The 23,923-nt window shown below is 41.9% G+C and overlaps 1 protein-coding gene across 13 annotated transcripts in view; it reads right to left on the bottom strand.

Moving 5' to 3' along the window:
* The window catches only part of EBF1 (early B-cell factor 1), a 395,190-nt gene that overhangs the window by 103,054 nt on the left and 268,213 nt on the right, over window positions 1-23,923 (bottom strand). The window lies entirely within an intron of this gene.

Below are 23,923 nucleotides of genomic sequence, written 5' to 3'. Positions count from 1 at the left end.
CCTCAGGGTGCCATTTCAGTTTTTAAAAGCATTCTTTTCATTGTTTCTATTAAGATACCTATATTTTACCCAAATCTTTTTCAAACCTGATGTCTGATGAAATAAACCATAAAAGCAAAATTTAATTTAGGAAATGCTGAAGATTTTTTTTAACAGGTGACTTTTTAGAACATACCAGAAATCTTATAAAATTGCTTCGTAATTACATGTATCTCCTGAAAAGAAAACTCATACATTTTTAGATAAACACTGCTGTCCAAGGGGAAGGGAAGAAAGAGAGGAGGTTGGAGCAGAACATCATTCTTGTTCCATGCATTCTATCTGTCATATTAACGGAGCAACACTCCTGATTAAAAATCATTAAGATTCTTTCAATAAATGTCATGGATCCCATTTTATAGACACAAAGTATGCAGGTCAATCAGGGTGAATTATGTAACCAAATAGCTGAGTCAGGGCTGAACCACAGAAAGTCCCATGACCTTTGCTTTGTTGTCATTCCCAGGCATAAAACCCAAGAACTGGCTTTTTCAAAACTTCCTATCTCCTCTTTCCATTATAAATGGCCCTTGGAGATGGGAAATAATTTGCAAGTACTGTGATTCCAAGCAGACTGGAGGTGGTTTGCCTGATGAGCATGGCGTGACTTCAATAGAAATGCTGGGCATAAATGTAATTGTAGGTTTTGAAATCTCTCAGAGAGTACTTTCGTGTCACCAAGGATTTTTAACTCCATGATGCCATGCTGCTATTTTCACGATCACTTTTATGAACAGGAACAAAGCAAAATTCTAAAGCAAAGGAGATACTGTGTCAGGAGAGAAAATGAGACCCTCTTCTTTAATAAAAAGTTTATTAAGTACCCTGGACTGACTTTCCAAGTATTGAAGCCAATGAGAGCACCAGTTCATTTTAATGGGAAAAAAAAAAAAGAACTGGCAAAAAGTTATTGGACTTTGTCAAATTTGGCAAAATATCATGCTTTAACTTTTGCAAGAAGAAAAAGAAAATATTAAGCTCGGCCCGGGGGGACCATCGCTCACGTGCCACCACACAAACAAGTAGAATGGGCTTGGTTTTGATTCAAATTAATCTTATAAAATTGCACAGAGAAATTTGGAAATCTCCAAACTAAACATTTCATGTTGGCTGAAATCACAGCAATGCATTTACAAGTAAAACTGGGCAGTTCAGATGCATTTTCTCTCCTCCACTTTCTCCCCAAAACAAAATAATTAATCAAGAAAATGTAAATGATTCATAACTTGAAAATTCTTATCCAGTTTTTTAACACACATAAAAATTGTGATCAATGTGCCCCAGACATAGGACTTGTTCTTAAAATCTTTCTTTATAAGTAACCATATTGAAATGCATGACTGAATACTCCCAAACCAGGGGTAGAGTATCGTGACTGATTCCAAACAGTTTATAAGGGAGATAAATTACATTTAACAACTATATAAAATTCTTAAAATACAAGCAGTTTGGAAACATTCCAGTTAATGTCTCAAAATCATAGTTCTTAATTTCTCACTTGGTGCAAGTATTTCATTGCTAGAGTGGAACAGAAAAGGTGTTACTGAGTCCCTGGCTATTTCTGAGAAGAATAGGACACTGGCGAACTGAATTGGTCTTGAAAGAGTCCTGCCTGACAGCAAAGTGTGAGAACCAATGGTTTCATTAAACACTGACCCTGTGATTACCCTCATAAACCAAAAAATAATCTTGGTGTTTATTATTTGTATTAGCTTGGGGATTTCTTTTTTTTAACATTTTATTTCTTTAATCATACAAGCATATTTCTTTAATTAAATATGGGCTTCTCCCGGCTTTCTCATCATTTCACAAAAAGGAGGCAAAAGGGGGTGTTGATGTATCTTTGAGAGGCCCTACTACAGTAAAGAAGTTATAATAGCAAGGTCAAGAACTGCCAATTTTGGACTTGAGCCCAGCTCTCTTTTCCATTTTCTCTTTGTAGGATACAGAAGGCGTGTAAGTACATATCCGTATAGATGCATGTGTATACTTTCAAACATTTCCTATGGAAAGTGATAATGTTTCCAACCATCCAGAAACAAAGTAACATGTCCACTAGTCAGAGATAAGTGAGCATCAAAGTTCTAGAGAAAACCTGGTGAGGAAGGAATATATGATACCACCTTCTTAGTCATTTTTGGAGGGGAGAAAAAAAGCCTTGGAGGAAAAACTAAAGGAAAAGAGTGACATCCCTCTATCCATCCTACCTCTGTGCTCAACACAATCCACTATCCCTGCTTAGGAACTAGATGCCAGTCCTAGAACAAGTAAGTCAGGCAGCCCTTTCTAAGTTGAGACCTCTAAGGGTTCCAAAGGCGTTCCTATAAATATGGGTCATAGCAGTCTTGAGAGGAAGCTCTGTTGTATCTCTCCACTGGGAAGATTGGAAAATCAAAAGAAATCATGGGTTATCCCACTGAGAGAGAGGGATGGGAACAGGATGTCACTAGCATTTAGTACCTGGAAGTCAAGGATGCTAAGTACCCAATAATGCATGAGATAGTCTGCCAAATGAAAAACCCTAAAATGTCAAGAATGCAATATAGAAAACACTGACTAGCTAAATGGATCAGGCCCAAGAGCAGTTGTTAGGAACAGATCCACAGAGGCCAAGGCAAAAAACACAAATTAATACAGTAGCGCAGGGTCTCGGAATAAGCATGAGATGGATGGCTGGCTGCTGAGACTGAACAGGGAAGGCTCCAGCCTGCGGTATCTCCACATAAATGCAGGCCACTGTGATCTGGTCTTCTAATCTTTTGAAAGAAGCCAGGAACCCAGAATTTTATGTGAAATGTCTCAATCTTTAAATGCTGGCAACTAATTCAATTTTTTTAATGTGTAGGCTAAAAAAAGTTCATGGACTTAGATATAACTCATAGGTCACCATCTTACATTTTTACCCTAGTCATTAACAAACTTGCTGGAATGAAAGCAGCCCAAGAATTACTTGCTAATGCGCCTAAAACTACTGGTACCCAAATTTCACTGCAGTATTGACACTAAAAAGTTCAAGAGTCTAAGTGCCCCCCAATAAGGGAGTGGTTAAATAAATTATGGTACAACTATGAGATATACAGAGTGTCATTAGAATGGATGAAAAAAATTCTATAAACTGATGTGGAAAGGTGTCAAAGTCTGTTAGTAAGTAAAAAAAGCGAGCTACAGAATAATGAATAGCATGATCCTATTAAATCAAAAAATGACACAAATGAGACTGTATGCATGAGTGTGAGAAGGTGTGATAGACAAAGGTCTGGAAGGATAGACACCAACTGTCCCCAGTAGGTCCATAGGAAAAAGGAAGGTGACTAGAATGAGGTTGAAAGAGAAGAGAGACTGTTAAATTTCCTACGAACTATATCTGTATGGTTGGAATTTTTCCAATGGGCACATAATAAGCTAATACATTTTAATGAAAAATAAATTGTAGCAGAGGATCTCATTCTGTGAGAGATACAGGTTGTAGTTTTTAGAGCAAATAACTGATACTAATTTTTTAAAAAACTGGATGGATGTGCTAACAAACCCTAAGCCTCCCCTTCCCTCTTCTTTTTGGGAATGTTTTCTCTGAGCTCAGAGGAAGTCTGCAGCTGCCCAGGACTTGTTTTTCTTTCACTCAAGATATCCAGGGAGATGCAGAGGGAAGATAGTTTCTAACAGTCACAGTGGCTGTTTTCAGTGAAATCTGAAGATGAACAGATTCACGAAAGAGTTCAATCCAGCCCAGGAGTGTAATAATCAATACAATCCTATCTCCAAGAAAATATTATGCAATGGAGAAGGGGGTGGATTTGAATACAAAACCACTTTTACCCGCCAAATCTTGATTTAATTAATAAAAGATTCTCCCTCACCAATGAATTTTCACACTGTGGGTATCCCCAAGGACAGAAGCCAATTCCTGGTTCTAAATCTCATTAAAAATAAAACTTTGGGTTGGTTTTTCTTTCTTTTCTCTTTTTTAACCTCTCCTCCCACCCCCATCAGCCACCCAAGTAAAGGAGATTCCCCCCCTTCCAACTACGACAATAGCATGATTACACCGCCACAGTTTAGCATAATGGCTCTGAAATGCTCGTGGCACATGGCAGAGTTAAAGTGGAAATTATTAGGTAGCTCTTCTTTGTTATAATAATGATCACTCCACAAATAAAAGCTCTTCTCCCAAAGGTACTGCAAGGCACAAAATGCTAATTCTGAAGATTATGTGTGCGCTTTTATTAAATATTACTATGCCCTGCCTGTTTGAGGGCTCCTCTGCTCTGATTGTTTTCTGAGTACCATGTTAATGTCATTCCCATCTTGCAAGCAGCAGGCACACATTTTAGCGTTTGTATGAGAGTTGATCAAAGGCCACGTGCTGGGGGAATTGCTGAGAAAACACGGACAAGCGATAAAAATCTAACAGATTAATTGGTTTAAATTTCATTTCAGGGTGTTGAACTTTGGCTCGGGACGCTAATACTACACTGTGAGTCAGGGCCTAATTACCAGATTTCCAATTTGCTTCTGCACAATGGTTGTGGTGAAAAGGAAAAGAGAGGGAAGAATGAGGAAAAGAGAAAAAAAAAAGGTGAAAGAAAGAAATCATTCAGCTTCCAGTACATATTAAACAACTAATGTTCCGTGTGCAGACAATTGCACCCGGGGACAATTCTATCACCGGCCCTACCTCCAAAGCATTTATATTTCTTTCCACTGGCCACGGAAGGCAGAAGAAATCATGGATGGCCTCAGCAGCTGGAAATTTTCTGATTCACAGAATCAGTGTTACAAGATTCGAGGGCTGGCTCACCCATATTGGAAGTACCAGGCTCTTTATTAGTGAGGTGAATTTATAAGCTGGAATCACACCTCAGCCTCCAATAGAAATGATCTATTTCATTGAGAGAAAGCAAAGGCCAGGAGAGCCCTGTTTACCTCGGGGTTTATGGGTGGCCTTGGGAATAAGGGTTAATTGAGCTCAGAGGTGCCTGCCCATTGAGGTGAATTAGTGGTGTGTGCAGCTATCAGCAGGGTCCTGGGGCTGCTCTTACTTCTGCCTCTGCAATCTCTTTGTGCTGTGATCAATACCACACTTGTTGGGGGTAGCTGTCCAGATGACCCAGGTGTAGCATTTATCATCTCTTATCCCCCAAATGAGGCCTTTGTGACAGCTGATGTCCCATTATGGAAACCTCCTTAGTCATGTGCTGTTTGGCTCTTTTCTCCATTCCTGTATTTAAATACCATGGGGAAGCAACACTCAATCTGTTGGTCAAAGGCACAGATTTAGAAATGTTCAAATCCCATTCTAAATCTTGACATTCCACTTAAGTGTATACAGGGTAATTTTCCATTTCTGTTATGCATGGTACATGAAAAAAAAAAAAGTGGAAACCCTCCTTTTCCAGAATTCTATTAACCAGAACTCTCTATGCGTGAGCATTTCTACAGAGCAGGTACTAATGCTTACAGGGGAGGAGAAGATGCCGACACCGGCCCTTACTGGCTTCTGAGTAAAGACAGAAAGATGCAGTTGTGTGAAGCTGACTTTCACAATCAGAGTATGAGCACATCTGAAAACGGGCAAGAGCTCCAGCTGTCAAATTCCACATCTGCCACACAGGGCAACCCTGAAGCAGTCATTTACTCTCTCTAAGCAGTAGTGCCCATATAGGTACCCACTTCATAGACCCCAGACAAATTTCACAAAGTGCCTACTTGGGTTTTGCTGTTTCACTATGGGCCAGGCACATAGGATGCTAGTTGCTACTATAATAATTATTGTCAGCATCAGTTCCCCATTAACCAGAGTTTATTTATCTACTAGAATACACCATAGTCTCACTATTTCAGGTCATGTAGTATATTGCAAAACTTTCATAGGAACTGCCAATTCAGCAACTTGCTAACATAGCTAAGTTTACTGAAGAGGTGGATTTGGCCTCAGTATTTACAAAGTAGAATGTTTGGCGGGGGGGGGGGGGGGGGGGAGTTCTCATTTGCCTGGAATGAATATTAATAGCAATCTTTTCAAAAATGAGGAATTAACTTTAATGTTATTGTCCCAAATTCTGGAGACTTGGCAGAAAATGTTGAGAAACCCATGAGCTCAGCTCATTTCTTTGGGACACTTGTGACCTCATAAAATCTCAGGCCTTTCACCCTTGTTATCTACTTGATTTGGTGAGGCCGTGCTTGGGAGCAAGCCTGTTTCACAGACTAATAGGGACACAAAGCACCCCCACTTGGACTCAGCGCACAGAATGTGCCCTTCCTGTTTAATCGGAACTATTGTTTTTGCTGTGGGTTTTTTTTTTTTTCTAAGTGAAATGATGACTTTCCTGACTGCTCTCAGCAGCAACACCTGCATTCTTTGATCCTAACAACTGGTAGCTACTGGCCAGGAAAGGGGGCAAACGGAGGGTGTGACCCTACAGGAAGCCTAGCCCTGTATATTTTCACCACGCACAGGAGGTAGATCTACTCTGAGCTCACCCACCCACCCGGCAACTGGAAGCCTTAGAAACCAGTAGCAGTTATGTCTGACCTGAACCCTAGACCATAGGATACAAACTTCACTTTCAGAATGCTAACCTCACCACAGACTCCTAATCGGCTAATAAACAGATGAATACACCTATTTGACTGTTTCCTCACTCACAAGGAAGCAGTCTTTGTGATGGTTATGCTCTTACTTTTAACTTTAGTTACCAGATTTATTTCTGCCTTCCTTTATTTTCTCTAGTAATTGCTCCATGAAGTTAAGCATTTGATTGTTTATAAGGGTTTTATTTAGCTTGGTTTGGTTACTTGTCTGCATTTACGGCCCCATCCACTAGCACGTCTAGATATTACATGGGGGGAGAAAAAAACAAAACAACATGTGCTATGGATGCAAAGCAGCCTTTCTCTCTCTCTCTCTCTCCCCCTGTATGTGTGTTTGTGTGTGATGGTGTGTTTGTCACCTTGACGAGTAATGTAACCCATGATTTAGGTATTTCTCAACCCCAGATGCAATTAAACCTCTTAAATATTAAACGAGAAAATCAAAATTTTCAAGGGTTTTGCATCCTTTATTCCAAAGTGATTTCATTTGGCAAGAAAGCCCTTTGCTTTGACAACATTCATGGCTCTCAGAGAAAACAAGAAAAGGAAAATTCATAGTTGAGAGAAGGAAACATAGATCCAGTATCCATCTATGTTAAGGCAGAGTTCACCTAGCAGGGCTATCTAGGTGTCTATAAACAGCACCACGGCTCAGTTCCAAACAATGCCTTTTGCTAAAGTCAGATCCAGCTCAAATGCTATCTACCTCCTGTTTATTCTTCAGATTTCTTATTCTATTCTGAACGAGCAAAATTCCTCTACACTCATGGGACACAGATCTGAACAAGGGAAGGACAGAAATTCTGGTGTGACAACCTGGTAACCCAACCATTCCAGGACAAGCACTTTTGGATTTCTGAGTTTGTCTATCTGAGAGCCAGAACTCTGTGCAGGTTTACTGCACAGAGTTATTTAACAATTTAGCAGTGAAAAATCTTGACATTTTGATGTACCTGTAACTTCTAAATTGCACTTTAAAGACTTACTGAAGGCTTTTTGATTTAATGACACGCAACACAGCATTGTTTCATAATATGCAAAAATTGTTTGTTAAAAACACTTCGGGAGCTCAGAATTTTATAAATCCAAGCAGTGAGAATGTACTCACCAATTCAAGTTTGATTTGCCAAATCCACAATTAAAATGTACAAAATATTAATCCTAGAGCAGCTAGCAAATGATGCCATCAGTTTCTTTCTTTCTTTTTTTCTTTTTTTTTTTTTTTTTGTCTTGTTCTATGATTGTCAGCCACTCCTTTGCAAAGCAATGGAGAAAATTATTGTGGAGGGTGGGAGCGTCCTCAAAATGAATTATTCATGGATCCAATTGTGATATTTGTTGCAACAATAGTAAATTCACTTGCCACTGATTACACAATAGTAAATAACTCTTTTCTTCCTGAGGAGGAGAACTTTCACACACGAAATTATTTTTAGCCCAATCCTCCTGATTATCCTGAAAAGTTCTAGATAGGAAAGTCTGAGAAAAAAAGAGAAATGCAAATAACTTTCCAAAAATGGACACCCAATATTGTGAAAAGAGGAAACAATTTTTAGGTTTTAAAAAAAAAAAACCATGTCACTGCTTCTTCACGGAATCCTCAAGTCTTTATTTGCAAGCAATCTTCTTGGGCCTGGAAAATCATAAAGTCAAATATGAGCAAGTCTAGTGGAAAATCTGTGACGTTAATCTTGGCTGGAGCCGTATTTTTAACAGGCCTTGAATGTGTGTGCCGGATTATCCAGATGGTCATACAGGAATCGGCCTGATAGGATTAAACCTTTATGCTGAACTCTGCTCCATCTGTTCTCCAAGGTTTGCCTTTCCTTATCTGAATATGAATTTTTAGCCTCCTTGTGTCTGGGAGCTGGACAAAATTCCCCATTAAAAACAGAAATATGTGCAGAGATTTAACCTGTCACTAGTTAGTTTCAGTTGATATCAGCTTGGTCTTTTTGTAGAAAACATGCTTTTTGCAAAAACAAATTTCCTAAGAAGGAATTTAAAAGTATGTAGAATCACTTTTGTAAGAGGGCTTTGTCTCACTCCTCCTACTGAATTCTAGGACTTCCTCGATTCACTGTCCAAATAGGAGTTTACATTGATGTTTGCAGTTAAAGATGGAAAAGGAAGACCTGTATCCTTTCTGCAGATTCTGACTATAAGAACAGATGACATGTAATTCCAACTGGATGAATGATCCAAGCAGAATATATTCATGTATGTTGGGTTCTTACTCTCCTTACAAGGGGATTGGTATTAGTCACTGTTTGATAACATTAGCTATAGCAGCCATTTCTATTATGCTGATTAGATTTTCTATGTTTTTAAGGAGTCTTTTTTGGGGGGAGGGGGTTTGTATCTCGAACTCCCTCTTCAATGAAACAGGTTGAGGCTTGTTTTGCGCTCCTATGCATGCATCCTCAGAAGCAAGGAAGTTCCTCATTTCTCAGCTGGAAAAGCTGGCTTGGGGCAAGTTGCAGGACAGAGGCCAGTAAATTGCCAAGGGGCCTGAGCCTGGGAGACGGTTCTGGGGTTTCCAATCCTGTGACAGGGAAAGAGGAGGGCTCTGGCTGCTGGGCTCGGGGAAGCAAACCCCAGTGCAAATGAACAAATAAGAGGGATCTATAAGAATTGTACTTTGTGGCTGGGTTATGGCCATGTGCTGGGTCGTTGGATGTGCTGGATATATGGTTGGGAGGGAAACACAAAAGCCAGCAGCCCATGGAGCCCCAGCCCTCAGAAGACAGGACCCCACCAGCAATCAAGCAGGGCCCTGTTGGCTTTCTATACAGTTCCCTTGGTAACTCTAGCTCCTGGCTCTATGCCATCATAAATGGCAGAGGCGAGCTGCTCATCAAAAATGTAGGCTTTTCTCCACTAGGTCTGATTGTTATATTTACATAGCACCCTTAAGTGGACAGTCAAGGGGCAGAGAGCAGCGAAACTTCCCACTCAAGCTTAAGATGACTTAGGCTTATTGCTATGAATGTACATACAACGTCTCATAGAACATATGTATTTGGCTCCTTAAATTGACAAGAATTCTAGTCAGGTGAAAAGAGGTGATCCTCTTTCTGGGAGCAAGTGAAGCTAGCCTGAGGAAGCCCACTATAAGTCACCGCTTCCAAAATGAACATGCTCACACATACAGCCCTAGTATCTCTCCTCCACATTTTCTCCTAAACAAGAACACTTCACTAGATGTTCAACCCCATTCGTTAAATCTCTTTTGCCCAATAGGGTAGCCACTGGCCATATGTAGCTGTTGTCATTTAATTTTTTTTCATTAAAAAAATTAAATAAAAATAGAAGTAATTTTCTTGGTTATACTAGCCACATTTCAAGTGGTCAATAGCTACCTGTGACTTATGACTAGGGCCTATCATACAGGACAGTAAGGAGACAGGACATTTCCATCACCACAGGAAGTTCTATGGGACAGCGCTGATCTATGTTCAAGTGTAAATAACTGAGCCTGTAATGGACAGAGAATCATTAGAGCTACCATTTACAGGGGCCCTCCTTAGGCCAGGAACTGTGCTACGAACTATTCAGCTCTAATCTCTCTAACAGTGATCACAAAATCAAGAACTCACAGGGCCAGGCAGAAGGGTAAGTAAAAAAAAAAAATGGTCTAGGGGCGACACAATGGGAGAGGCGGGGAGTGTGGCCAACTGTAGAGTGTATCTCCTACTCTGCTTCTCAGGGAACATTACCTCTCAGTTTAATCTAATTGGTGCCATTTGAGAATGTGGGAACATTACTGGCACCACCAGCTCTTCAGAATATTAAGCGAATGTGTACATTCATATTTTCATATAAAAAATCTTTATCTTTAATTATAAAGCAATAAATACATTGTTTCTTTAAGCACCACGCAAACCAAACCTAAATATGACTTAGAGCTGGATTCAGTCCATGATCTGATGCATCAGTGCGCACTTGTATAAATACTTAGGAGGGCTAAGTGTCATCTTTTAGCTATCAATTTTTGTAACTATACGACTAATGCTGCCACTGACTCATCAAACAATAAACACAAACCGCATCCCCTGTCATTTCTGCTTCCGATTGTTCAAGCCCTCTCCCAGAACAACAAAGGGGTCCCCAGTTAGCCTTCTCTGCTATGCAGAAGATTTTCTGTAAGCAGTTTGGGAGACAAGTTCTGTGCTCCTGAAGGATTTCTACCATCATCACGCAAGACAGCATAGAGAGTGACTTTTTAAGGAAACTGTGTCTTGAATGTGAGCAGCATCTCGAAAGCAACCTTGCCTAACCTTAAGTAATACACAGCCCCTGCTCTGTGCTTTTCAGAACGGTACAGCTTACATTTCTCTCCATGATCGAGGCTGCTACTGTTAATGTATTTGAGTGAACTTTTATGAGAATCTTATCATTTTGAGCCAGTTTCCTCTCCTCCCTGACAGATTCGGTGATGCTGCACTCCCATGTTTGTTAGAGCACAGATGTTTCCGTGGTGATGATCAGTGACGTCACAGCACCGGGATGTGCATCATCAACCTTATCCAGACAGAGGAGCAGAGAAGAGTGGGAACTCCACTTTCATTGGACCTCCATGTTAGACTGACTCAGCTTCCTCCAAAATTATTCTTTGGGGTCTAGGCTGTTCTAGCTGGACTGCAAAGAGCAAGTACTCAAAACTGCCTGTTTGTGATTCGTTTCTACTATGAAGTCATCAATTTTGTTCTAAGTCATGTTGACACACCAAAACCCTAAGCGTCCTCTGAGGCCCACTTTCAAAGCGATACTGCCCCGCCTAGAAGCTTTCTGTTGCTTCCCCTTAGTCTACAGGATCAAGTCCACCCTTACGGATCTGGCTGGCTCTCCCCTTCCAACATCATTCCCCACGTCTCCTAAACCAGAGGAAAGACTCCGCGGCAGTTAGGACCACTGGCTCCAGATGCAAGAGGTCTGAGCTCATTTCCAGCTTCTCCACTTATCATTCTGGGCAACTTCCTTCACCTTCTTTAAGCCTCAGTTTCTACCACTCAGATGGGAGATCAGAGAACCTATCTCATGCCACTGCTGTGAGGTTTCACTGAGTTAATCTATGTGTACAGAGCTCAGCACAGAGGAAGCAATAAATGCATGTGAAACAGAATGAAGAAAATGAGTTGCAGGAGAAGGAGGAAGATGGGGAAAAAGCATATAAGATCATGATGCCAGGCTCGCTAAATTCAGTCTCCAAATAGGCTTTGCATATTTCCACCATTTCTCTTTCAAGAAGGTCATACCACTCACTTCGACTGAAATGGTATTTTGCCAAAAGACTGGTCTTCCCTGGGAAATTGTTTCTAAGCCAGTCCTCAAAACAATAACCCTTCAGTGAAATCCTTCACATCTGTCCCATTCATTGGTTACTTGCTGCACTTTTCCTTGAACTTTTATTTTGATATATGTGTGTGTGTGTGTGTACAACCAGGCATGTATACACATATGCAAATCAACCCAAAGTCCACACAGCCCTTCAAGGCAGGGACCTCCTCCATTCACTAACTGGATAGACAGTCCTCTGCACTTAACCATTACCTGACAATTAACTAACCCTGTTAAGTTTTCAAAGGGGTTACCCATACATTACCTCAATTATTCTTAGTGTCAATTCCAAGTGGAGGCAAGGAGATGTTATTTTAAATTCCACTTTATAGATGAGGTAACTGAATCTTGGAGAAACACTTGAACTTGAGCCTTGGAGACTCCACACAGGTTGATAAAGTCAGATATTTAAAACACCCCAACTACCCTTCGGTTATGGGATTTGTCTGAAATTGCTTCTCGGTTTGGCGAAAATATTCACTTCAATCACGTAAACACAGCCAAAGTCCCGTAAAAATCTTAGTTGTGAAATTCCTTATTCCCAAGATAGAGGGCGGATATTTATTAACTTTGCAGAATATTACTACTCTATTTCCAAGTAAAGTTATTTTCCCCCTAAGACTCAGGCCCACATATGAATTATAGTAAAATCTCTCTTTACCTTCTTCTGTTTCCAAGTTCAAAAACCGGCATCCTAATATAATACTACAGGTGCCAATTTAAACACAGGAACACTGAAAACACTGCCGAACTTCAAGGCTTAGATGCTCGTCTATTGTTGTAAGTTGGACGGCCAAACACACAGACTGAACATCGAATATAAGTGACAGCAGTGCTCTAAGAACTTATATTTTTAAACTGGAAAGTAGCTCCACTTATATTTCATCTTCAGTCTGGACATTATCCATCTCAGTGGTGTTCATGACAGAATTTTACACATATAAAGAAAACAATAAAAGTTTACTGGTTACAAAGGTTATCCTAAAACAGTGCCTTATTAACATTTTCCTCAACCTTTGTTTTCTCCTTTGAGCAACAAGGATTGGATTCTGCAGGCTTTGGCTAAACCAAACTAGGAAAGTTGCTAGGATTCGGCCAAAGTTGAGAGGTAGAGGAATCTGAGGTCTGACTTTATAGATTTGTTGCACATAATAGTTACTGGAAGAGCCCAGCTGGCTTGGTGATTCAGCCAGAAGAGTTGAGCAAAGAATGAGCAAACTATCTTTTCTCTTCTACTAAGAAATCACAAAACACACCAGAATTGCTGGGACACATTTCCATCATCCACTGTCCCATCCATAGTAACCTAAAAGCATCTGTCTCCAGGCCAGCACATAGTAGGTGCTCAGTACCTACTGCCTTCCCAACTGTGCTCAAAAGATAAGTAGCCAAAGTTTAATGAAGAATGAAAGTTCTCTATTTGTATCAACTACATTAATTTGAATCATTCTTCTAAATAACAGCCAGAGTCTACTGCTATTTTTATGTCTTTGGGCATGGTTATTGCTGCGCCTCAAGGTGGACGAAAGAAACGGATATGTTGAGAAGAAGCCCCAAACCTGGCACTGTCCATGCCTCTATTCCCCAAGTTCTCCTGATTCACGTCACCCCAGAACTAAGGGCGAAGAAAGTAGGTTTGAACAACTGGCATCCTGCTGATTGCAACTGTCAATTAAATAAGCCAGCAACACAGGAACATATGTTCACACATAAAATATTAATTTCACAGATTGGGATAAAAATATAGTAGTCCTTGGGTTCCGCTTTCATGCTTAGTGGTCAGATAAGCATTCGGCCAATTTAGTTCTATTTCTGCACCCTGTGGGCTCGACAGTATTACTTTTGTGTTTCACTTTTCTTCTCCTTCTCTGGTTACCGTCTGGTTTCCCATGTCGGTGGCTTCGTTATGACTGACCAGCAGCATACGTTTAAGCAGGATTTTAATTACTAGGTCATCTCCCAGCCAATCTGCCCAAGGCAGCCTGGCAGAAAAGTCCTATAATCCATGCCTTGGACTTTGTCTTGCTCCTCTCCAGGTAAATCTCTCTTTTTTTTTTTTTTTTTTCCTCTGAGGATGCTAGAATCATGCTGATGGCATCATATTCATCTGATAAGGATGATGATCACCTAATTTCTATAAAGTTTCATTTCTGTCCACTGAGTATTTCAAGTTGCAAGCCTGGCACAGGGAGAGTGAGATGGGGTCCCCGATAGCGTGACGTGATACCAGGATTTTTTATCTTAACCCAGAAAAGCACCTTCCCATATATCACTGCACATGCCAACTAGCGTACCCTGGGGATTCGGCACAGATCTGGCTTTTCAATTTGCCTTTGAGTAACGTCGTCAATTTGCTTCAATTGAAGCAGGAATTGTATTACATGATCAAATGGCAGGAGAATTTCTCTCCATCCCTCAAGTCCAACGTGAGGGAATCGGCAAAGACTAAAGAGTGGGAAAGAACAGTGGTGACGGCCGCCTGTGTCAGCTCCTTGGAGGTCCAAATGTTGCAGATACAAAAATCTGACTTTTTTTTTTTTGGCCACAACCAAGTTTTTGCAAGATGGCCTCATTTGCTAAATAAAGAGAATAATAGTAGCGCCCTCCTATGGTGGTGACAGGCATTAAGAGAGAGGATACAAAGTGCTCAGCAGTTAAACCAAATGGGCTGTAAATGCTCAAAGGCTGCTATCATAACAGCTAAATCACTATCACTCAAAATACCGGTCTAAAAGCTAGCATTTTACCGAGCCAAAAATTCTGTTAGCCTGTGATTACGAAAATACATTGGACCCACTTCTCCAGGTCAAAAGAAAAAGCAACCTATGAAAATTTCCAAATCTATTTTCTCAAAAATGGATCTCAGACCTAAACCACATTCCAAGCAGCTCTCCCCCATGCTCCTAAGATTTTGATCCCACATGGAATTTTGGACATGCTTTTTCTCCCCTCTGCTTAAAATGCTCCTTCCTCCTTGCTTGATCAAATGCTACTCGTCCTTATTTTATTTTATTTTATTTTATTTATTTATTTTTGACTTTTGGCTTTTTAGGGCTGCACCTGTGGCATGTGGAGGCTTCCCAGGCTAGGGGTCAAATGGGAGCTGCAGCTGCTGGCCTACAACACAGCCACAGCAACGCCAGATGTGAGCCGCATCTGTGACCTACACCACAGCGCACAGCAACTCCGGATCCTTAACCCACTAAGCGAGGCCAGGGATCAAACCCGCAACCTCATGGTTCCTAGTCGGATTTGTTTCTGCTGCGCTACGACGGGCACGCCCTACTAGTTCTTATTTTAAGTGTCCTTGATTCTTCAGGCGTGGCTCCGTGTAAAGCTCTCTTAGCAGTCTGTAGTTCTGTATTGTGCTTCCCATCCTTTCAATTTAAGTAATTCGATGTGCCATCATTTGATTAACATTGCCACATAAATAGGCACACAGATGACTCTATGCCTCGTAATGTCAACAACTGTGCCTGCCTTGTTCAGCCTTGCATCCCTGTTGTCCAATAGAAAAGGTAGCCTAGCAATATATAAATGTGAGTAGATGAGTGACTGGATGCTGAATGAATAAGCAAACGAGCTAAAGAAGAATCATCAGTGTTGTTAAGATATCAAGGCACTAAGCAGACTAGCTTAAAAAGAAAAAAAGGTGAGATGTCTTCCAGTGGTTATTATCGGCCACTACACCCACACTGGGCCTCCTCAGTGGATCAGACAGTGGCTGTGCAGAATCCAGGTTCCCAGGCTGATCTGGTCCCCCTTCCAGCAGCAGGCACTTCCTTCTCTTAGGGGTTAAAATTAACAGCAATAAGCTGCCCCTGCACTGGGCTCTAATCATGCAAGGGCCCAGGTGGATCTTGCTGACAGATGTTAAGGTTAGAAGGAAGGGTAGCAGCCAGATGAGAAAACAGAGCCACCCCCTTCCGGAGGTACCAGCACTTCCTGTCTTTAGGCCTGGCTGGTTCCTGCCTGCCCCTCCCCTCCCCCAAGCATCAGTTTCAACACAGTTGCTGCTCTTTCTGTCATTTGAACTCAAATCCTATCTTGGAAATTGATGAGCGATTCTGCCCCTGACAACACAATGTCAGCTTAGCTCAGTGTCCAGCTGGTTCCGTATATATTATCATAATGCGCTGCCTGGGTGGACTCTGGCTGATTCTCTCCCTTGACTCAAATCCTTCTTTCCACACTAATTTCTGCTCTCTGACATGCAGACACTACTTGTTTAAAAATAAAAACAGAGTGAACAGCTTGGGAGAGGTTTTGATTTTTAAAATCCTATGAGGACATTAAGTCTATTCTCATGGTAAACTGAGCTAAAAAGGTTTTCTATTAAAAAACAATATTTGACTCGTAAAAACAAAAAAAAAGTTTCCCAGGGTCCTACACTGTTTCCTGATGACACGAAAGAATTATTACTTCCCCCAACCCTTAAGCCCTTTAAAACCGTGTTTCCCAAACTTCAGTCCTGATTTTGCTCCATCTCCTACAACTTACTCTATGACTTAATTAGCATTATAGTTGCTATTTTGGTTTAGATTGACTTACTTTTTCTTTCAACTCATTCTTGTCTGAAGCAATAAGAGCTGTGAGATCACAGCTTTGGAGTACTTTGGGTTTTTGGGGTTTTTTTTATTTTTTGCTTCTGCATTAAGACAGACATAATTATTTAAAAAAAAATAACATTTCCCCCCTTTCACCTAAAATTATCTCATATACTGCATTGGAAACCTGGTCTAAAAGCTCACTGCTAACCATCAAGCAAATTCAACACTACACCATCTCGACTGGATAAATTCAGAGAGAAGAAGGCTAGGTGTGTCCTGTGGCTTTTCCAGGCCTCCTGAAACCCTCTATTGACCAAGAATGACCAAGGTAAAGGGAAGGTGACCTCAGATCTGTCCTGTAGAATGACTGTCACCTTGAGATTTTGGTGGCCACTCACCAAGGCAATGTGTGCATAGCAGCTCAGGAAATCAGCTGGATTCAAGCCCCCTGTCCCTAATCCCACTTGATAGATGAGGAAATCGAGGCCCAAAGACATCATAGCACACAGTGGAGGTCATGTGACAAGGTAGGGACAGCGCTCTGTTTTTTACTTATTTATGTGTGAATAACTGAAAATGTTTAAACAAAAAAACATTTCAAACCCACTCCTGGTCACTGCCCCTAAATATCTCATCTTAAGAAGACTTATGACCAGTACAGAGAAGCTCTCATTTGCATATTCATATCATTTGACTCCTCTGATATTCTCAAGTAAGCAGAAAGTAAGTAGGAAGAGGCCCTTGGTTGGGGGTAATCAATTATGCAGAAAAACACCATTGGAATTATGACACTTTTGTGACCAAATAAAAGACAAAAAAATCAGGCTTAATCATGTTGCTCCAAAATATAAGGAGAAAGAACCATTCTTTCTCCCCACCCCCACCCGACACTATGTGCTTATGAAAATAAGTGTGGTTCACGCATTTATTAGGTCACACAAAATACCAAATGCTGGAAGTGTCCCACAGTTGACAGGTTTGTCAAGAAATTCATTTGGGAAAACTGCCTCCCCAGATCCCTCTCCATTTCCCATAGTCTTTGTGGCCTGAGGTTTAGTTACCCTTTGGTACCCTAACAAAGCAACTCTTAGTGTCCTAACAGGCATCTCACTCCCAATCCCACACTTTTCTCATGGTCTCCTTTTTCTCTACCTTGCGTATGTGCCAGGGTATCCATATGGTCAACAAATGATTTCTACAGAGATGAGTTAGAACATCCTTGCAAATAAATAAAATAGTCCCAGTCTCCCCCTTATCTTGCCAGGCCCACAGAAAACATACTGGTGAGCCAAAAAAACTAGCATTTTCTTGATTTGACCATACCCATGAGAAAAAAAAAATAGGCTACTGAAGGAAAATGAACTCTAAGATAACATATACAATATGCCTGTTTAAAAATTAAAAAAAAAAAGGCATGTCTGGGCTAACTTTTGAAAGGCCTATTTAAGATTCCAGCATAACTGCCTTACCCGTATTGAGAAAAAAATAATAACAGCAAGATATGAGATGGAAAGGATATTGGCATAATGGATAGAGCAGGCAGTTGAAACCACAGACTGCCAAGTCAGGCTCTCTGGGTTTGAATCCTAGCTCCTACAACTTCTTTGCTATGAAATTCTGGGCAAGTTACTTAATCTTTCCTTATCTTTACAGGAGGGTCCCCACAGCGCTATGTGCCCCACAGCGCTATGTGCCCAGCAGAGCCAGGACTTAGGGGACTTGGGGCGTGTTTATTGCCATTGTTCTTAGTACCACTATCACACACAGCTCTGCGGCTAATGAGACCCGGGGTTGAGTCCTAGGTCCAACCCTAACTGTGGCTCTGGGGAAGTTACTGACCTCTCTAAACCCCAGTTTTCTCATCTGTAAAATGGGGATAATGATTTTTCACTGTTCAGATTTGTTGGAGGATTTGACAAGATGCTAGAAATAAGATGATTACTGCAGTGCTGGCCCACAGTGGATGCTCCCTAAATGTTAGCTGATAAAAGTCCAAAAATAACAATGACAGCAATAAGAAGAAAAAAGAATACCTATCACTTCCTGGGCCTGGTCACTCTTAAGCAGGGCAGCAAAGTCTGAGCCCTATTTCTCCTTGGTCAGCAATGCTATTGGTGGTGTCATATTCACATAGAGATAAAGTAGATCACCTGCTTGGCAGTGACCTCTGGCTCATGGACTCTAATCTGCCTGATGCTGAGAGCTTGCTGGCTATCAAGTCCCCCTGCCCAGTGCTAGGATCTGTGGGGTTACCTGCTTTTCGGATTACTCAGGGGACACTTTGAAAATCAGTCTTCGCTTACATCCTTGTTTGTTATCTTAACATGTTGCCAGGTCCCTTCTATTGCAAGGGAAGACGAAAGACACCTTCCCCACCCATCGCTCAAAGAAAAAGGCCTGTTGTGATGCTTGAAAATCTGGGGCCTCTGCCCTCTATTTTATGACACATCTGGATATTCTTAACCCCAATGTTCTGTTCTTGCATCTGTCCTGCTTTTTCAAGGAACTAAAAAGCACCTGTCCTGCTTTTTGCCACCCTCCATAAAAAAGATGACGCCCGTATTTTTCTGCTCATCTGGACTCTTCACCAAAATAACTCTTGCCTAAGTGGGCCTGGCTGGAGTTCTGCACCAAAACCAGTCCCATAAAGGGCCATTGTCCGAGTGTAACGCTCTGAGTCATTCATCCTCTGCTCTGGTGTCTTGAAGGTGCCTTTCCGTCAGGAAGTTGGAGAGAGTTGAAATTCTTCTCATGATCTTTGAAATCCCAAGAGACCCCTGCAAGCCTGGGCCAAGTGGAATTGGAAAGGCATCAGGGGTGGACCCCACATCCTCCAACATCTGTGCAACCCCTGAAACTCACACTTGCAGGCCAGCACGCCCTGGGCAAGCGCAGAGTTCTAAAGGGATTTGGACTGAAACTAACCACGTGAGGGTGAGCGAGTCACGTGCCGTCCCCAGGCCTCAGTTTCCTTCCCTGGAAAATGAGGGCACGTTTTACATGCCTTGTCTTTACTTCGGTGCCTCTTCACTCAGCATGACCTGTGACTCTGCCACGGACTCTGGTGGGAGGGAAGGGAGAGACTTGGGGCAGTCTGTTTCTCTTTGTTGTTGAGTTTATTTTCACTCATCCAATTTGCATGGTGTTGGGGTTAGACAAGTAATATACCTATTTCATAGGTCAAATAACAGAGTAGCCCTCCATTCTAAAGGCCTTACAAAGGTAAGTCTCTACATGTGAAAAAAAAATTCAATAGGTAAACTCTCCCTAAGCTACTTATGATAAAAGCAAATCAATAAGCCAAAACCATCTGGAAAAAAAGAACTCTCCAAATGTTGGGCTTTCTTCTTATTTTGAACACATGCACTATTAATAGAATAAGAAGTGATGGCGGGTGGGGGGGCAGCTCCAGGACACAGCCGACACCCCTGGTGAGCTGCCAAAGGTCGGCAGGGAAGGGCAAGGTAATAAGCCACTCAGAGCAATCTCGCCCTGGGTTTTCACAACACACTAGGAGACCATGTAATTGACACTGAGCTCTTAAAAGCCCTGCCTGGCCTTTGCATCATTTCACAACTGCCACCGACCACGGCTGAGGATCCACACGAGCTGGCGTGATCTGACCCCTCTTCAGCTTCCCCAGCCTTGACTCCACCTACTCCCAGCAGCTGGAGCAACAGGAACCATCACAGTTTCCTTCTGTTTCCTTGAACTCAGCTTAGCAAAGGAGCCTTTGCACATGCTGTTCCATCTGCCTGGAAATCTGTTTCTGTGTCCTTTGCCAGGTGAAAATTTACTCATCTTTTAGCTTATAGTATACATGGAATTTCCTGAAGAAGGCTCTCCTGACATCTCATTCCCAACTCCACTCCCTTAATGGTCCTTTTATCACAACTTCAATGAGTTAGGTGTAAAGTGTGTTGAGCATCTTTCTTCTCTATTTATATACATTCTGTGAAGACAGGACTCTATCTGTCCATGCTCCTGCACCTAGCCTGCCATCTGGCAGGTAGCGGATGCTTAGTATGAAGGAATGTAGGGAAGAATGGTCTGAAGTCCACCTTATGGATGCCTTACTCCTTGGCCAGTGCTCCCAAGAAAGGAATGCACTAGAAACTCCCAGTGGATTTCTCTGTTCTCCTAAAAACTTGATTCTCCAAAGATATCTCAGGAGGTACAAGATGAAGGAAGGCCTGGGTCAATGACTTCAGTTCAGAGCAACAGCGAAAAATAGTATATGCTGAAAAGTCTAGAGATGGCCCCTCCCAGCTCTGAGAAAATATACAAAACTGAGGCCACAGAAACAGAGTGACCTTCCCAGAGACACACAGCTAGTGAATGGCAGAGTCGAGACTGGAATCCAGCTCTCCCGTCAGACAGCTGATCCTCCTCCTATTGGATCCACCGGACATTCTTTAGCCATTTCTTAGGGGCCTCATTACACAGAGGGGGAAAGAGAGGGCCTCTCGTTTCTTTGGCAGCTCCACGCTGTCTCTCAATTTGGAGTAATCTCCCCAAGCCTGAACCGTCTTTCTCCACATGTCCATAAAACAACAAATTTAAGTGCAGCTGGGCACAGGAGTCAACGGGGCTGGATACCCAGGGGCAACCAACAGAAGCAAAAACTGCTCCGTCTAGAGCAAAAGGATTAAAGGAGGTCAAATGCCAAAGAGCAAGAAAAACACCATATTGTCAGGGACAGCTGGACGGAGACACTACAATGGAAAGGTCAGAACTAACTAGTGGTGGTGAAAATCGGATTCTCTTTCTCTAACGCTGTAATTACAGCAAGGAGATGGGCCCCGTGATTCTAACACCACTCTTTTTTTTTTTTTTTTCTTCTACAAAGGATTTTTAGTTTGACCAAATCCCACTTTTGTTTTATTTTGGGATCCTGGCACAATTATACTTCACATTTCAATCTTTGTAATTACGTGGGAGATTTAATTCATTTGTATCTGATGTCCACAAAACTACATTTCAATCACTTGCCATTTTAAGAAGCAGGGGTGTTTCAAAACATCTGCATTTGAGCCAAGAAACTAAGTCCTCATGACCATTAAAATGTTCGTCTTCTAAAAACTCCTGATTAATATAGTTCCATTGATTTTTCAAAAATATATGAAGGTGGTACAAATGCATAATAATTTTTAAAAGCCCTAAATCTGAAGAACACCAGATGGAAGCCTTAACCACACTCCCAGAAAGGGTACTGGTGGAGCCCCCAGACCTGTTCAGATTTCCCTGGTGATCATGAAGGAAGCAAATCCCCCAAAAGTGCAAAGGGGAGAGATGGCAGGAGAAAGAGGGAAAAACACATTCATGCCAAAATTAAAAAAAAAAAAAAATGTCCTCTAAAAAAAAAAAAAAAAATGAGCATTTAAACTGCTTGTCAGCCGGCTCCCTGACAAAGCCAGTGGAGTGTATTCACAGGCATTTGCATAAATGCTGCCGGTGAGTTCACCATAGCTGCTAGCGCTAATGGTACATAAAGTAATTTAGTCACTTCTCCCGGCATTCTATGTCAGAATGATGAGCACCGGCACTTTGCCTTGTTGCATATTAGATCATTAGATAATAAAGTGTTAGCGCATGCAAGCTGACAGGGTCCCTGCACTATTGCTTTGTAAGGGCACTGCATTTTGCTCCAGGGGGGGAAAATAGAGAAACTGATGCCAGGATTGGCCTTACCTTCAAGTAAACACAAGCTGAAACTCAAGAAGAAAAATGGTAATACACTCCCCCAGCCCTTTGAAGATCCCAGCACACAGTCCCCTGGAATGTGCCCAAGAGGCTGGAAGACAGGAGCACACAATTCCGAGCTGTGCATTACCATGGCAGGGGGTGGGGGGGTGGACGAGGTCAGCTCAGCCTCTGAGAGCAGTTAGGTTCTGAGGCTGCCTCTCTCCCCAACGGTATATCTTCCATAAAGCTCTTGCTTAAAGAGGAAACCTTACTGGCCTAAACTCTCTCATAAATATCCAGCCAAAGAAAATCTCAGTATTTATGAATGAAGAAAAAAATGGGCGGGAGAGCAATTACCATGAGCTACAACGTGCCAGGATTCACCCTCTCTGGACCACACAAGAGTCTGTGAAATAAATTTGCCTTTGTCAACTCTCCCATTTGAAATACAGGGACAGTTATTCGAGCTCCGAGGTTTGTGAGTCTGTGGGTCACACAAGGGAAGACAGCATGAATGTTAAGCGTGGTCTCTATTTCTCTTATCGGGGGAAAGATGAGCCACGGAAGAGAACTTTCCTCCAAGCTTCTGACAAGCAAGATATAAATAGAGATGTGCAGAAGAGTTCCGAATAATGCAGGCTACCTGTAATGAGATGGTAAGAAGCCCAGAATGAGGGAAAACGGAGGCCCCTACAGATCACCTGAGAGGTGAAAATACAGCACAGACTCACCGTGGGGGCAGCAGTGGGAGGTGGGAGGCGGGAGGTGGGGGGTGGGAGGTGTGAGGACAAGGCGTGGCTCTGCGAGTCTTAATGGGGCAGTTTCAAATAGGATTCTTCAATGGCCAAGATAAAATATTACCAGGTCTCCAAATCGACATGAATTAGCATCAAAGTCCACTCCCACACGTCACCAATGAAAGAGCCCATAGTCATTCTCTGCAGAGTAGATATTTATGTATCAGCTTGAAGTGTCTAAATGAGTGGGTGGTTATGTGTGGTTGGTTGATTCATTCTTCAGAGAAGCATATTTCCACGTATTGTCATTACTAAGAACCTCGAAGTGTCTGCCTTTTTATTCTTCTGGAGAGAAGGGAAGTCAGGTTTTGGCAAGAGAGAGGCCCCCTAGCTGAAGGAGATAGGACATACTCAGGTCCTCTGTGATGGTTAACTATCAATAAACCATGAAATGTCATCGTTTTCTTAAATAAAATGCTAATGAGAACATGGCCATTCGGGGACTGATCAACTGGAGCAGAGAAAAAAAAATGTTGTCTTTAAAACAGAATAAAAGGAGAGCCCGACTGAAATACTAATTTGTCCACCTAGAAGGGAGAATACTTGAGCTGGGAGGCAGCTTAGAGACAATTTGATCCAGAGGTCTCAAACTGTGAGAATATGGCTATTTTCTTCCTAAGTGACTTTTTTCCCCCTTCCCCACCCCCCACCCTTTGGGGGCTAAAATATTTGTAATTGGTTGCCAGCAATTAAAAAACAGGAGAGTTTTAATTCTGGCCAAACTGGAACACCTGGCCTCACTGGGCTCTCCCTGCTCTTGACAACTCCCTAGGGCTGGGGTCGGCAGAGCATGAACTTGGCCTTTTCTGTAGCCTCCACCCAGTCTACTTCCCCTGTGTATGTGACCTGTCCCCACCCAAGGCACACATTTTTTTTTTTTTTTTACACTCCCCCATCTCAGATCATCATCTTCATTTT

This window comes from Sus scrofa, chromosome 16 (assembly GCF_000003025.6).
Source record: "Sus scrofa isolate TJ Tabasco breed Duroc chromosome 16, Sscrofa11.1, whole genome shotgun sequence".
NCBI lineage: Eukaryota > Metazoa > Chordata > Mammalia > Artiodactyla > Suidae > Sus > Sus scrofa.
The sequence above is the reverse complement of the archived record's forward strand: the minus strand, read 5'-3'. Positions and strand labels throughout refer to the sequence as shown.